The 14,206-nt window shown below is 40.8% G+C and overlaps 1 protein-coding gene across 1 annotated transcript in view; it reads left to right on the top strand.

The window, feature by feature from the left end:
* Positions 1-2,484: 2,484 nt before the first annotated feature.
* The window catches only part of MYRIP (myosin VIIA and Rab interacting protein), a 324,276-nt gene continuing 312,554 nt past the window's right edge, over positions 2,485-14,206 (top strand). The window contains exon 1 of the mRNA XM_065051799.1: positions 2,485-2,609. The gene's annotated coding sequence lies outside the window, so the exon portion shown is untranslated. The remainder of the gene's footprint in view (positions 2,610-14,206) is intronic.

Raw genomic sequence — 14,206 nt, 5'->3', positions numbered from 1 at the left:
TGTGTAAAATTATCACAAGGCCCTACACACTGTTGATTTCTATTGGAAAAAAACAAAACCAAAACATGCTCCTGTACCATTATTAGAAATGTAAAGCCATATTAATGAAATGCTTTGCATTATTTTTTTCTTAGGCTTTCCCAGTAAGCCTTTAAAAAGAACAAAATACGGCATAAAACCAGTGTTGTCATAGTGCACAAAACTCACATAGCATGATCTTGAGCTAAGACAGAATAGAAGCAATTTGTTTGGGGAAAATAAATAAAATGATTAGGCATCTTGAGGGATTCTTTGATAAATTCAAGTTGTGCCACAGTAACCTGCTTCCCCCTTTGCCTCAGTCTCAGTTACTCCCTGAGTGATGACCAGATACTACTCACAAGAGTTGCACCTCCCTTCTGCTAAGGAATTACTTGCCTTAATAAACTCCTTGTGTTGTCCTAGCTACCTGAGATCTGCCCCAGGTCAGGAATGATGTATGATCAAAATATCTTTTAGCCATTGGCCATGGACAGCTTCTCCATGGGCAGAGAAGAGATGCAGTGAGGTGATAGGGGAAGGTAGAGTGTTTCAAGCGGATAGCATCCTTCGTGTGCAAGATGGGCTCTAGAAAAAAGAGGGGAAGAGAAGCAGGTGACCACCAGGTTTTTGTGGCAGGAGAATGGAAGAGGTGCGTGATGCTTCATGCAGCTGAAGGGAGGGAGCCCAGCTGCTGTGCAATGGGACCTCCCTCTTGTGGCAGCCACTTTGCATAACAAATTGCATTTCAGTAGGTTTACCACCTCTCCTGGCAGAGGCAGCACACTTGATACAGGAATGAGGGCTTGCACTGCGTAAAATTGTTTTGTTTTGTTTTGTTTTTTTCCTTCACACTGTGTCTGCTTTCTCTCTGATTACTGAATCAGCATAGGTTTCATTAGCATCTAATTCAGAAAGAAATCTGGTGTGGCAGGGCAGACTTGGTACTGAGTTAAAACATTATTCTTAACAAAGTCCTTTATGTGCTTGCCATAACCCCCATGGGTGTTTCTAGAGAGCAGTCTCTGCATTTTTAAAGTACATTTCACACTCTGGTGGCTGGTGATGCTATACCCGTTTTATTGGGAGAAAATGCTCACCATACTCAACTCTGGGCTTCAAGGGTCTTTCAGAGCTGGAGCTATAATCAGGGCTGAGTGATATTAATAAACGGCTCTTTAAGAGGTTACCAAACTGAAAAGCTGAATGGAAAAAAAGGACATTTAGGTTTTATTATTGAAACATCAAAAACAAACAAACAGAACATCAAACCCCCAAACCAAGGTTCAATTAAAATGATGTGTTGTTGGGAAGAGAAGGGCCAAACTGGCAGAAGTGAGGACAAAGGGGAGGCATGTCCCTTCCGTTGAGTGATGCCCTCCTCTCCACACAACTCCCTGTCTCCAGCCACTAGATTCTTTTACAAGAACCAAGCACAATTTTGCCTTCTGCCTGAATCTTTTCAAGGCTCCTATTCTCAGACACACCACTGCATGGCACTCTGCAAGGGGGAATGCCTGTGTCAGTAGCTTCTCTTCAAGCTGGGTGACTTTCTGTAGAAGGTTGTAGTGCTTTTGGGAGAACTGGGGTAAATTCTGGTTGAGGATGGCAATTTTTCCAAAAGAATAGTGGGAGAGGACTAATTGAAGCAGATTTACAGTTTCTGTGATTGCCTCTGGATTCAAACCTTTCAGGTTTTCAGAATCTAGAAAATGTCACGGTGTAGGTCCTTGATCCCAAAGCCCTCCTTTCTGTTTGCTGCCCTCTTGCTCATTTTTTTTCATTTTCCACCCCTCTGGATATGGTCCAGCAAGCCCATGATGTGTCCCAGGGTGGCTACAGTGGAGTCTGGCTCACCCTCTTCTGTTGTGTTAAATCAAGAGAAAATACAGTGTGTATTAAAACCTGAAATCTTTATCTTCTGCTCTCTTAGGCAGAATTTGAGCTACTGCCTCAAAAAGCAGAACAGAAGTGAGAGTTTTGTGGATTTAAACATTCATCATATCCTAAATTATACGCATACTGACATGCTAGGCCTTTTGTAATATTACTTTCATATTGTGTAAGTCCTTAATAGAAGACCTTCTATATTCTGTCTCTTTTTTTTTTTTTTAAGTACCATTATTAAACATCTTGATATTGAAGGGTATGTTTGGTTTTGTTTTTGGTTTGGCGGTGTTTGTTTTTTGTTTGTTTGTTTTTGTTTTGTTGTAGTTTGTTTGTTGTGGGGTTTTTGTTTTGTTTTATTTATGTGTTTGTTGTTGTTTGTTTGTTGTAGTTTGTTTGGGTTGTGTTTTTGGTTTTTTGTTTTTTTTAATTTGCATCCCCTGTCTCTAACAGAATAGAGCTGGGGTTGAAACTACCATTTGGTAACAAAAACAGATTGGAAAAAATTCTTAGGAATATTACCTTGAGGAATTTTACAGTAACTTATCACAAATATATTTAGGAAAAGCCCCAAACTACTGGAAGAGGGGCTGGAAGGAAATGAGCTCATTATTTCCCAGCAGGGTAAGATGAAGAGGAATTCATCACAGCTGAGCTCTGCGAGTCAGTCAGTCTGTGCAGAAGGGCTGAGACTGCAATCTGAGGTGAGTAATTCAACATAATAATTGAAAAGTATTTAGATATGGACTTGTAGTCATGCAAGTGTGTAGGGGTTTATTTTCAAGCAACTAAGTAATTCAGCTGACTCAAGCCATGCCATATAAATGCTTTATGTTAGGCATAGTTTCAGAAACTTGGTGAGCCTGGGTCTCTTAGGGCATCCAAGGCTTGAAATGATACCCTGTTGCAATTCTACTGATGGTGGAAAGATCTATTTCACAGGTACCTGAAGTCCTTGTAGGTCTGATGAAAAACTGAGCTGTCTCTCTAGATTGTTTTAATTGTTTTCACGATGTTTCTTTCCTTAAATGTACTACCAATGCACTTTATTATCAAATTTCAAGGCAATAGGCCAGCATGTGTTGAGAAAATCTTGTTAGATTGTCACTCATAACAAAACGTTTCCCAAGTTCAGTGAAAACTTTTGCCTTTTTGTCTCATGAACAAATTAAATACTTAATAAGTGTCAAAGGAAGAAAATCCCCAACAAGTTGTGTGCTTTTGAAGTGTTAGTTATTTCCATGCTTAATATTAAAAATGACTCTGTATTATTAAATACTAACTGAGGAAAATGTTATGACAGAAAAAGGCTTATCCTTTACCAGACCAGGGTGTGTTGATGATTTAACTGGCTTTTGAAAAGTTATTGCTTTTATCTGGACTTTATTTGAAGTCCCCAAGTATCTTCCGGTGCATTTACTCCCTTTAGATGATTTGTGAGAAAGTTCCCTTTGTTTAGACATGACAGGAGAGGGTCATTTGTTACTGTTATTAATTTGTGTGTGTACATATGTACACCTATATGTAAGTGACCATATATGTGTATGTGTATACACATACGTGTGTATATATATATCTTCTCTTCTTCACAATATCACAGATTCAGTAAGTTCTGGTAGGGCTCTGTGCTCTGAAACTTCATGTCCAGCATTAAGTGTATAGTGTAAAATATATCTGCATGTCTCTTCTACAATATGACCAGGACAGTGGCATGTTCTTATTCTTCATGCTTACAAATATTTACATTGGTTTCATCGTCTGGAGGATTCAGTGTTTGAGCTGGGTGAGTTCATTGTTAAAACTAAAACTCAGCTGGTATGGGTGAGGTTTCCAGTATTGTAAAATAACTTATTTTCTTTTGTGTGCGAAACTTTGAACAGAAAATTGAATGCAGGTGTGTCCAAACAACATTTTCCATTATCTTGGGCTGAGTTGCTGCCTGGGACAAATAATGATATTCCAGTCGCTGAAGCAGGCTGGTGGCAAAATATCTGTTTCTGGCAAATACCTAAGAAATGTTGTAATGTTTACTAGGCAGATTAGTCTTAATATAATTGTTGAGTGCCTGCTGTTAAACCTGATGCATGTGATAGTGTAACAAGAGTGAAATCTATCTTGATATTTTAAATTTTATCAAGTACGTAGGCACTGGCTCAGTTCTTCGGCTGCTTCTTTGGTTGAGGGTTTTATTACAGGAGCTTCATTTGTTAAATCACTGTTGAGGGAGTTTGAGATCAGTTGAATTACACTGCTATGAAGATCCAAATGGAAGTCATAGAAAGATAGGTTATTTAAGGATGACAAAATACTGTTGATTAAAAAATTAACCTTCTATGTGGAATGCAGAATGGAATTTGGTTTTTGCTCTTGCTTTTTCTTTTAACAGCATTAGCCTGTTTCTGGGGCAATTTGTTAGCACGTGCTCATTTACACAGTCACTACACAGTCACATTTTTGACTTAATAATGTGTTTTCTGTTTTGTAGTTGCTTGTTATGACTGCAGGACACTCTTCAAAGCCAATATTAACTTGCTTTAGCCATTAAAGAGGGAGAAAGAGCAATCTGTTTTTATTTATTAAGATCAAATGAATGAAGTTCTAAGCAACCTAGTCTGAACTCAGCTTGGACTCCATTTTGAGCAGGGATTCAGACTAGAGACATCATAGGATTACTGAAAAATACCACGCACTTCTGAGCTAGTGGAAAGTCTCCTGTAGGGCACAAAGATGGGGCTGTTTAGACCATTTAGTCTAGACTATATTGTCTAAGCCTTTAGCTTGGGCTGGAGTTCTGACTCCTTCCTTTTCTTTGCAAAAAGGATGTTAGTGTTCCTTCTGTGTGACAGTGAGAAAAGGTGATCTCACCTGCTGTTTCTAACCTGAACCCTGTCCCTGTCTCCCCCAAGCACCAAACTGTTTGTTTTCTTTGGCGTTATGGAGTTTTAAAGAGCTTTCCCTGAACCTCATGCCTTTATGCATACAAAAGGTATTTGAAATGTCTTCCTTTTGACCTGCTAAACTCAGTGTTCCTCTGGGGTTTGCCTGTGACTCAAGCTTTTGTCTTGTGAAGTTATGCTAAAATAGTTTCCAGCATGTGGTGCTTTGAGTTACCAGAATACTGCTGCTCTTCTGTTTTGTGTTTCTATAGGGAAATATAAGCAAGTTGTGCCCTAGCAGAAGTATAGCTTTATTCTTGTTTTGCTACAGGGAAACTGAGTCTGAATGGTGTTAAGCCATGAGATCCAGAAGGTCAACAAAGGTCTTCAGCTTTGGCCTTCTCGTTCCCAGATTTGTGCTATATCCACATGTATTTGCAGTTGTTACCTCCCACCTTTGGTTTAATGAGCCTGTCTTTCCACAAAGATTTGCATTGCTGTAGCATCCTTGAGACTATCAGTAACACATTGCCTTTACATAGCATTTCACCAGTTATGTTATCTGCTCATTGTGATGCCACAGGTTGAATTGAGAACTTGTTCCTCCTGCTAGACATTTCTAAGCAGGACTGAATTGCTGTTTTTATTAAACTGAAATCTTCTAACCCAGAAATTCATAATGCCGTTATTAAGGTATTTCCCTGCTGAATAGGTCAGGGTGTGAATGCAAACTGGGTAGAGCAAAAACTTCTCTCAGAAACAGCAGTATTAGCAGTCTCTGATCATGGCCACAGAGGTACCTGGAGAAGCAAATGGAAGCACTGCCTCATGTCAGGGCCAGGAACAACACTGTCTGTTCCTACCTCTGCTCCCAATACATCTTTGGGGGTCAACATCTTCAGTGACAACAGTGATGACCAAAAGTATATATTTTGGTGTAGTGAGCTAAAAATACAAATACCTCAGGCATGCTGTAGCTCTTGGCTGTATTCTGGATGGATCAAGCAACAGCTGGTGGATCCCCTGTTGTATTTGGGCAGAGGAGATATCTGAAGATCACTGCAACTCAAAGTGTGTTCTATATGGGCAAGCAACAGCCTTCTTGACCAAGACTGGCTCTTGAAAGGAGACTCCTGAGGATGTGCCTTGCAGTTCAAGCACAGACCTGAGCCTGTCCCTGGCATGAGTTCTGTCCAGTGACTTTGCAAGCCCTTGTGCCCCTGCAGTGTGAATGTGTACCTTGCAGGCCCCGCCAGCAGCCGAAACTACAGGGATGGTCCAAAGCTCCTCCACAAGCAGCTGTGGAGATAGGCAGGGGCATGGATGAGGAGACAGCAAGTGGTGGGCTCACCAATGCAAAGTCTGTGCTTAGGCTTGCAGTGCTGATACCACCAGAGTATACAGGGCCGAAAAAGGAGGATATTCCCCTTCCCCCCTGCCTTTTTTTTTTTTTTCAAAGTTGACATTGTGGATTTGTTTTTAAATGCACTACAATTAAAGCAAGAACTTATGAAATTTTTGTTCTGAAGATTTTACGCTTTCTGAGGTAATCAGTATCTTAATGGCTGGGACACTTGTCTGGGGTTTTGGAAATCCAGGCTGAGGAGCCTGCTCTGAATCATTCAGATCTGTAGCTTACAGCCACTTCTGCTAGTTCTGTCCAAGGCAGATGCCCTAATCCCTTGTCTGAGACATTTGGTCCCTCAGTCTTGTATTGTGGCTGCTCTGCTTCTACTAAGTGAACATGAATTCATCACAGACCCATATGCCCAGGATGGGGAAGCTTGCACCATGCAGAGAGATGTGAGCCTAGGTTCCTGGGGTGCTTCACCCACTTCTGCAGTCAGTGAGAGCTAAGAAACTTGTATAGCATCAGTTCTATTGTAATTTCCAGTGTGTCTATAAGAAGATGAGTGTTGTTTTTTTTTTTTTTTTTTTTTTTTCTTGGAAGAGTTTCCTGTCTGTTCTGTAAGTCTGTGTCTCAAAGGCTGGGCTCAGGGATGATGAAGGGAGCTGAATGCTGGCAAAATCAAGGACCTGCTGTGAGTTGAGCATATGGATTTAATGGCTGATCTATGTTGTATTAATTACTTATTCCTCTGTTGCCTCTATTTCTACATTGATTTCAAAGTGCCCTTTAAGTGGATTTGCCTAAAGAATAACTCTACCTAATGTTTCAGCAAACAGTAAGGTGATGTCGGTTGTTTATGTTTTGTTCCTTTTAATAAATACATGCTGACCTATTCACCAGAAGTTAGTCTCAAGAAAACACCTCTGAAAGTGATGGAGACACACTGATTTATGCTGTCTAAAGATCTGGTCCACCGTTCTGCTAAGCCTGTTCAAAACAATGCTTTTTGCTCATGCTTAGAATCATAGAATCCCAGGTTGGAAGGGGCCTCAAGGATCATCTGGTCCAACATTTCTTGGCAAAAGCATGGTCTAGACAAGATGACCCAGCACCCTGCCCAGCCAAATCTTAGAATGTTAAATGTTTGGGAACTTACCGCTTCTCTGGGGATATTATTCCAATTGCTGACTGTTCTCACAGTGAAAAATTTCCCTCTTTTGTCCATTCACAGTCTCCCCAGGAGTGACTTGTACCCCATCACCCCTTGTTTTTTCCATGTAGCTCCTTGTACAAAGGGAGTCTCCCTCTTCTTTGTAGCCACTTCTTTGGAACACGGTGATAAAGTGTCTCCTAAACCTGCTTTTCTCAAGGCTGAACAAGCTGAGTTCTCTCAGCCTTTCCTTGTGTGGCAGCTTCCCAGTCCTTTGATCATCTTTGTGACCCATCTCTGGACCCCCTCTGGCTCATCCACATCTTTTTTTTTTTGTATAGTAGGGACCAAAGTTGAACACAATAAACCAAAAAAAATCTGTTTCACTTCAGCTCAAACTGGTTAGTTCACCTTAAAAAATTTTAGTTCAATTTAAGTCTTTCACCTCTCTATAATTTTAGGCAGTACTGAATGGAAACATGCCTTTGGGTTTTAGTATCAAATCTCTTAGAGTTTTAAGAAATGTAATAATCATTACACAAAGATAGCCACTTACCACAAAATAAAAACCAATTTGGTGTGCTTATTTGAGCCAAATTATTCTGCTGTAATGGATGCTATAATGTAGGGAATCTGAAAAATATTTACCACAAAGTCTTTAATATTTGACGTGGATGGTATTGCACCATTCCAGTGATCTTTCGGTTCTGATCCCTACCTTCCCCAGATGCTGCAAATCAGTGCTGTGTCACGATTCTTGTATACGACTTCTTGACATCACATGGGTTTTATTACATTGTCAAGTAAAAGGAGGATTCTTGCTGCTTCTCAGCGAATAGTGTTGAGCTGTATTACTGCACTCGCTGATAAAAAGAAATTGGTAATTTACTGGGAATTAAATGTCACTATGATAAAAAAATATAAATTATAAAAATTAGATTGCTCTGTTAAGAAATTCAGAGATTAAAGTGCCTATTTGAATATATATATGCAGACCTAATGGATGCAAGGCTATAAATGTAGAGGAGGGAATGATTACAGCAATAGATTTGTGTAGTTATCAATCTATAAGAATCAAACAGCCAAGACATTTTTAAAGGAAAATCAGAATATCATTAAAAGGAGAGTAATATTTCAGACAAGGTAAATGGTAAAAAGAGGTAAACGGTAAAAAAAGGTAAATGGTAAAAAGGTAAAATAAACTGTGATATTTACCATCTAGAAGGGGGATGCTTATGTTCAAAACTTCAGGCCCCTCCAAAGTTGTTTGGACAGATTTACACCATTTAAACATCTCTGTCTGTCTGTCGGAGAGGTCCTCCCAAGTCCCTACAGATAAAATCCATCCTCTTCTTTACATAGCAAATTTCATTGCTTAATTTAGCACTACCAGCAGCTGCCAGGATGGTGCCCAGTCTGTTCTTCTTCACTCCCTTGAGTTTCATACTAGCCTAACTCAGTTGGATCCATTTTTATTACTACTTGCAATTTTGTGTAATGCAAGCAAAGCCATCTATTTCAAACAGCGTTCAAAAAAACACCTTATTTTTGGTATTTTTGATCATGCGTGGCTTTAGTGGAATGATGAGTAGAATTTAGCAGAATAATTTCATGAACAAAAATTGCAAGAGTAAAAACCAGTATCAGAAGTTGAAAGCACAATGAAGAACCTGTGTGAAATCAGAAAATTCTCCTGGGTGATCTGTAAAAGGCTATTTTGAAAAGAATCTATTTCTGAATGTCAGCTTTGTGAAAGATACAAGGCAGGAAGAAAAGGAGATTGCCTTCAGGAAAACGGACATCTGACTTTCAAAACATATAATCAGTCACATTTAATAAAAAGGTAACTAGTATATGTGTGTATCTTTGTGCCGAATAACAGAAGACAAAGTTTTAATGTATGTAAGACTGAAGAGGAAAAAAAGGCCATTGTATCGTAAGTCATGAGAAAAATGAGTAGAAGAACATCTCAGCAGTCTATGACACTGTTTCATCACAAGCGACTCTATTGATAACAAGCTACAGGTTTTCAGACCCCATGCCAAAAAGAAATGTGTGCCGCAAAAGCCTGTGGATTGTATCATTGTACTGGAATGTAAGCAAAAGTATGTTGGGGCACCTATTGGCCTTTCAGCATTACTTGGAGGAAAGAAACATATTATCAAGTATTGTGTTTTGTTGATTCGCTTTCAAAAATATTATGTTCGAGTGAAAGCAGTGAGTACAAAGCAGCCACAGGAAATCACACCATCATGACGAGCACTATGGTTACCTTCACAGTGAGCACGAGGCACTGGGCAATTCAGGGTATAAAGCATGAATGTTAGTAGGGACATCCAACAGTATGGATGTAAGGATGTTCTGTGGGCTGTGCAGAAAGCTCTTCGCATTTTTAATTTCGGTTTTCATAATGGTGGGACATATTGTCCTTTTATCTGTGTTTATTTCTTCCTAAGCTGCTTATCATGAGTTCTGGTACATGTACAACCAACTCACTGTGATATGAAATGCTTTGGAAAGTCTTCTCAAGACTTGCAGAAAGACATAACAGAAAAGTTATTCTTCTGAGTTCTTCAGAATTTCTTGCTGTGTATATATATATGTGTGTGCATATATATATCTCTGTCTCATGCAGGTGAAAATAATGTTGTGACTCATATGTAAGTATGAGGACCTAAGTGATGTCTAAAGTTTCAAGGAGTAAAAGTGAGTGTGCTGAACCGAACAGCAGAACACCATTATCGTTCCTATTCAGTGTTGGAAACCTGGTTGTAACCATAACCGCAGATATCCATGCTGCCTCACTTTGTTTGTTGTGTGTTTCCCCAGACAACTGTACTTTAGAGATGCTGGGCAGAGCTGGGTTGGAGTTAATGCTGGTTTGAGTGCAGAGTAACATTAGTGTTTCTGAGAGATGTCAGACTGAGAGAGCTGGGGGTGGTTGTTCAGCCTAGAGAAGAGAAGGCTCCGGGGAGACCTTATTGTGGCCTTTCAGTACGTAAAAGGGGCTATAAGAAAGATGGGGACAGACGTTTTAGCAGGGCCTTTTGCAACAGGGCAAGGGGTAATGGTTTTATAGTAAAGGAGGGGAGATTCAGGCTAGACATGAGGAAGACATTTTTGACAATGAGTGTGGTGAAACACTGGCACAAGTTGCCCAGAGAGGTGGTAGATGCCCCATCCCTGGAGACATTCAAGGCCAGGCTGGATGGGGCTCTGAGCAACCTGATTTAGTTGAAGATGTCCATGCTTATTGTGGCAGGGTTGGACTAGATGGCCTTTGAAGGTCGCTTCCAACCCAAACTGTTCTATGATTCTGTGATCATTAATAAATCACCGTAATATATTCATTCCCATAGTTCAGCTAGGCTCTTTCATTAATATTAGGAACAACTATCGTCAAGCTTCCCAGCCTGAATTTAAATATGAGAGTAACACAAAAAGAATCAGTTTCATATATGGTTTGGAAACCTGAGGTTATTAGTTCTTTCTAGGCACTGCAGTACCACTTCAATACTTGCACAATTACTAGTATAAATGAATTCACTTTCCAGTACCATATAAAACAGAGAAGACACTGTATTCCCCAGAAGGAAAGAAAGCTGAAGATGGTTTTGCTGTTTTAATGGTGCTTGGGTACAGGGTGAGGTGTGGGCTGTTGGCTGCAGGGTCTTGGCCCCAGCAGTGAGGATGTGGGTTTCTGCAAGCTGGCTGGGCAGGATTCACTCCAGGTCATCACTGTCACCTCTGATGTGGCCTCTGTCTGGCTTCAGTCTTCTTTTGAGACAGTTAGCAGAAATGCACAGCCTTTTCTCTCTGGCTGCACTTTTTCGGGCTGACATGTTGAATTTTAAACAAGCTATCTGGCTCTTCCTCCAGTTGACAATGGAGGGAGTATTTGCTGCTTGACTGTTGATGTTGTATTCTTAAAATGGAATAGAAATAATTACAGTATCCCAAATTTCAAAATACATGCTGTCTAGTATGCCCTGTGGGGCACTTCCTCATTCTCAGTAGAAAAAACTGAACCTCTGATCATAGTTCAGTGCATTTAATGACGATGCGTTTCTTTCTCAGGAGGAGTTTCCATGTGGCACTTGCGGGTTAGAGAGAGAAAAGAGGAAATTATTGGTAAAAGTCCTGCTGCATTCTGATTTTCTTTCTTTCCTTCCCCAAATATTTGAGAACAATTCATGGGATGAAAAGATGCACTGATTTTTTTCTATGGTCTGTAAGTTCTTCCATATTAGACCACAGAAAGGTAACATATTTCAGATATGTACCCATGTTCACATCTGCGCATGTTGTTTAAGAAAAAAAGAAAAAGAAAAGGCAAAGATGGCATAGTGAGGTATGGACCATAATGCACAGACTTTTTCAACTTCGTAATAGTACTAGTATTGTCAATTCACTCTGTTGTTACAGTACTGGGAAACAAAGACAGTTGGTATTGTGCTGTGTCGGGAGCAGAACAAAAGGTCTCTGCCCCCAAGAGATTGAAGTCTTCTACTTTGTCTTGCTTGCTTGAAAAACCCAGCCAGGGTTTTCCATGCTTTGCCTTGGAGATGTTCCTGCTTTCAGGAGAGAAGGCTGCTGGCAGAGGGGAGGACAGGGTCAGCCTGGGCAGCTGCTTTTGATGCTGAAGCAGGGTGGAGTTGTTAAACTTCAAGTGCTGGGAGAAGAGGAGGTGGTTTGGGATGATAGTCTCACGGTAGCCAAGGCACGTGAAAATCAGCATTTTGGTTAATGGGCAGTCACGATGATCCAAGCTAGAGAAACTGTTCAAAATGAGAGGTAAAATTTCCTGAACAACAAAACTAACCCAAGTTAAAACTTGTTTCAGGTACCAGTTGTTTTCCTGTACTAGGCATCTTAGTCTATCACTACCCCTTGGAAAGACTAGATTTCTTTAAAATCCCACTTCATCCTTCTTATCCTAGCTGTAAAGATGGTGTAGTCTGATCTCAACTGGTCTGTGAAACCTGGACAAAGAAGCATATATCTCCATCACTACCAGTGGTTGAGACGGAGTTACACAGGATCAGGATGTGCCCTGTAGCTGCAGGGGCATGGGAGGAAGATTACAGGCTGCTTTCCAGCAATATGCAGATTTCCCGGGAGCACTAACTGTACCCTGGCCTTTGTCCGGATGCTGAGCTCAGGGCTAAGCTACAGACTGCTTGTGATTAAACGTCCAAGGTCATGCACAGCAAAAGCAAGCAGTGCAGATTTTGAAACACAAGGTTGATCATGCATGGGGACAAAATCATCGAAGAAAACGATAGAGTAAATTAAGTGTCAGGTCCTGATGTTGGAGAGTGATGGCTTGCAGGGAGCTCACCCAGCTCAAGGGACTGTGTGGGTGATGCTGCCAACATGGGGGCTCTTGCCAGAGGGAAGGGGACAGGGGACAGCATGGACATCAGTCCATCTGCAGTTTTTTTCTTCCCAAACTCAGGTGGCTATGGACCCACCGCTTCCAGTTCTACCTGTATTCAAGCAGGCAAGATCCAGAATTATTCTCTTAGTTATTGCCATTCCATGAGTATTTATGCAGTGTCCCCATGTACAGAGTGGTATTGAGCTGTGCCTGCAACTGGCCAGCTGACTGGAAAATAACCTCTGCCTCAGATGGAAATGGATAGAAACTGAAAAATAATAATAATAAAAAAAAAAGGCTACGAAAGCTAAGACACATATTTGAGAAGCACTGGTGTGTTTGATGTCACACAGCAGTATGCACTGGCCACATCAGTACTGTGTGTACAGCACTTGTTTGTGGTAGCCCAGCTTTCCTGGGCTTTTTCATAGGTCCATAAAGGATATAAGCTACTTGTTAGCTAACAAAACATGCTGTGTAGTTCAATTAGCTTCCTTAGGAGGGAAAATCCCCATGGATTTAAATTATGGGAAGACTCATGTATTTAAACAAATTCTGCAAACACAAAGCACATTTTGGGCTTGTCTCCTGACTTCCAGTTGCTTTTGTCCCTCTTACCAGTGCTCTGTGCTGCCTCCCTGTGTTTTATAGTGTGAAGGGAACAATGCTTTTCACCTATAGTGGTTTGTTGTTGTTGTTTATGTTGTTGTGGGGTTTTTTTTCTTTTTTTAATCAGGGTTCTTGACTGCAGTTAGCAGAAGCCTCCACCTTTCTGCCCCACCACCCTCAATTTCTGTGTCCCGGGAGGAGGCTACTACCCTGCTGACTCCAGCATGTCACCCCCAAAGCTGCATGCTGATCCTCCTCCATGGGAACCCTTTCCTGAAAATCCCACTCAATTCTTTAACATCTGGCATCAAACTATGGTTAACTGCTTTTTCAGCAGTTAAATCCAAAGTTGCCTGCCCCACGAGACTTGGAAAAAGCAGAGAAAGCATCTGTTAATTTGTTTTGGGCTGTATTGCTGCACCTTTGTGGCAAACTGTTTCTTGATTATGAAATGCAATATCAAATCTCCCCACATACAATGTAGGGACCATGGAACCCAGAGAGGTGTGTCCATCGCCCATCATCCTCTTTTCGTGATTTGTGTCGAAAACCACTCTTCAGTGTTGCTTCGTTGTAAACTAACATCTGCTTCCAGAGAAAGGTTCAGAAGATGCTTTTTTCTCTGATGGATGGTTAAAAGTTTTTTTCTTGGGGCATTCACTAGTGCAGACACCTCGTTCCAGTTTCAGTGTTTCTCTTTGAAATAGTTAATACCTAAATGTCTGATTGCATACTGCAGAAAGAGTCTGTGCCGTTCCCAGATCATTAAGGGAAAACAGGTTTTCACAACTGTAAATTAATATGTACGAATGACGAGGTGCTGAACAAGCAAAAATCCAGTTGAAGCCCTTCACAGAGGGCTTCCAACAGCAGCTAGAAGCTGAGGGCATCCACCACCTGAAGAACTTCTCCTGGCAGAGGTCCTAATTCTGACT

The sequence above is a fragment of the Columba livia genome, chromosome 2, assembly GCF_036013475.1.
Source record: "Columba livia isolate bColLiv1 breed racing homer chromosome 2, bColLiv1.pat.W.v2, whole genome shotgun sequence".
NCBI lineage: Eukaryota > Metazoa > Chordata > Aves > Columbiformes > Columbidae > Columba > Columba livia.
This window is presented reverse-complemented; position numbering and strand designations above follow the sequence as displayed.